Below are 2,726 nucleotides of genomic sequence, written 5' to 3'. Positions count from 1 at the left end.
TCACTGCTTAGAAGCTGAGGACACAGGTGCAGACCTGGGATGGGGAGTAGGAGGGAGTGTGCAGTATTCTGTGAGTCCTTCTTTTATGAGTAAGGGAAAAATGAGCTCATCACCTCAGAGAGGGGAGCAGGAAGGGAGTGCAGGAGGAAGTGAGAGGCAGCCCCCTCAGGAGGGTGACAGGGAGCTGAGTGGGGAAATGGCATCTGGAGAGAGCAGGGCTGGGGCCCCTGAGCTCTGTGCTCTTCACCTTAAAGAGAAAGAGAGAGACTTCCAGCAGCAGGAGGGCAGGTAAGAGAACAGAAGCAAATGCAACAAAACAGCTCAGGAGTGAGAATCAAATCATGTTTACTTTGACTTTTAACACTTTTCCCATTTTATAGTTTTTTGCAGTGAATATAGATGACATCATATATATCATACATCATACATCCACATCAAAACCAGAATGTAAGGGCTTTATTTCCACTTTAAAGGGGAAGGAGATAGTAGGAAAGTCAGCCTCTCAGGGCACAGAGCTGGAAGGCCTGGGCCTGCCTCTCTGTGCTCTGGGCAGGGGACTCACAGAGCCTTTACTCCAAGTCTCAGGACCCTGCTCTGTGGGGGGCCAGGCAGGACCTTTCCCTTCTTTTTAGAGTCTGCTCATTGTTTTATTTAATAGTAGCATGCCAGTTTTAATGCTTTCAAGCTGATGGGTTTTCTACTTTACATGGCATTTCAAGCTATTTCAGTGGAAGGATTTGCCCATACAATGTAACCCACCTGTTTCACAAATAGAAGTTCAAAGGCAAAAGAGTCAGTGAAAAGATGATTGGTCCCAAAGTAGAAGATCAGAACCTGATCTTCAGTCATGGTCTGAGAATGATCTGTCAGGTGTTAGGGATTTTAAAGAAGTGTATTTTTGAAAACTTTATTCACGCGCGTACAAGAGAAATCCAGAGATACTCACAGATACACAAAAGTAAAGAAGTCACATAGTAACCCCTCGTCTACCTCTCACCCAAGTTCTTTGCCTCAAACCCAGCACAGTCAGCCATTTGTCATGTCTCTTATCAGAAAAATACACCTGTGTCCTGATGTGGACTGATATATCAGGAAACAAGCTCAAGTCACGGCCCGGGAGAAAATATTTGCAAATCACATATCTGATGAAGGACTTGCAGTAGACCACTCATAAAACCCTTACAAAGGGGACCAATAAAAAAAGCACTTGTTAAGAAAGTGAGCAAAAATGGGGATCGGGGCTGGCAGGTGGGAGGGGCCCTAGAACCTTGTGGGAGGAGCTTGAGCGTCAGTCCCTAGCTGGGTTCTGCCAACATCCATGTCCAGCTCTGGGCTCTGGTTATTGTCGTCCAGCCGGCGGTTCCCTGCACCACCCCGGAGACCAGCGCTCGCGGGCCGGGCAGGAGCAGCCCTCCCTGGAGTGGCCGCGGGGAATGGAAGCGGAGAACGCGCACAGCTCTTCCCTTCAGCCGCTCAAGCTGTTATACATTCCGGTGTCCACGAGTGATGGCTGGAGCAGCTGAAGCCTTGATGATCCCGCTTTACCAGGCAAAATGGTACTGGATTTCCCCTGTGGTGGGGAGGACACCACCAGGCAGCAGGGCTGTTTCCAGTAACGAATTTTATGAAGAAGGATGTATTCTAGTGCAGAAATCCCAGTGATATCAGCCACGAATAGCAGTGGTTAATGGAAAATGTATTTATGAAATTTTTAGTAAAGAAGTTTTTGGAGTTAAGGTTAAAAACTTAGAATTAGGACTTCAGCTGCAGAAGATCACAGACAGGAAAGTCCGTGCTGTGTCATGCCATCATCCAGTGTGAGATGGGCTCAGTTTCCTCGAGCCCAGCACAAAGCACATGACGCTGGAAGACTTGAGAGATCAGTTGGAAGGCACTGAATGAAACACTGACGTTCAGGCAGTGAATCTAGCCCAAGAGGATGCAGAGAGGATGGCTGTTAAGGAAGAAAAATATGACCCAGGTCATGAAGCAGTCTATGGTGGTGCTTTTGCAGAAAATCCATGCGACAACGACTCTGGCAGCTTCCCTTCCGCAGGGCTAACTGACAGCAGAGAATCAACTTTCTGGGACATTCCAAAAGGGGAATGGATGACGCAGTCGTTTACAGACCAGATTCCTTCCTTTAATAATCACTGTGGGACGAAAAACAGGAAGAAGGAAACCATGTCTCAGAGGGGTGCTTCTCAGCACTACCTAAATGCCGTAGTCAATGCAGTCGTCAAGAAGCGGCCCTCGGTCAAGAAGCGGCCCTCGGTTTGCTAACCGAGGCATTTTGTCAGTATTTTACTCTGTGCTAGGATGATAGGATACTTGTGTGGTGGAGTTCATACTTGTATGAACCAAGCAAGTTGGGAAGGAAAAAGTAGGACTTTTTATGTATGAGCTTTTGTAGTTGAATTAACTGTCATTCCAGCTTTATAAACTATACTTCCTTTATGAAGAAATTGATCTTCTTTGGGGAGTCACGGTTAATCTGTAATTTAAAATGAAATGGTCAAATATTTATAATTGATCTTGAACTGTGCATAAACACTGATACACCATTATTCCTTTTGTGCCTAAGAAGGGCATGCTAATCATAATTGTCACCGGTAAAGAGGCAAACATGTTCCTTTCTGTACATGAAGTTACCCCACAGTGGAGTCTCTTTCAGTGGTTTTTAGCGGGGTTGGATGGGCTCCCTGAGTCGTGTTCACACTCACACT

General features: G+C 46.4%; 1 pseudogene; it reads left to right on the top strand.

Annotated features, from left to right (window-relative positions):
* Positions 1–1,228: 1,228 nt before the first annotated feature.
* On the top strand, positions 1,229–2,283 carry LOC116860925 (annotated as a pseudogene).
* Positions 2,284–2,726: the final 443 nt, after the last annotated feature.

Source organism: Lontra canadensis, unplaced genomic scaffold (genome assembly GCF_010015895.1).
Source record: "Lontra canadensis isolate GAN:19392208 unplaced genomic scaffold, GSC_riverotter_1.0 scaffold186, whole genome shotgun sequence".
NCBI classification, from domain to species: domain Eukaryota; kingdom Metazoa; phylum Chordata; class Mammalia; order Carnivora; family Mustelidae; genus Lontra; species Lontra canadensis.
This window is presented reverse-complemented; position numbering and strand designations above follow the sequence as displayed.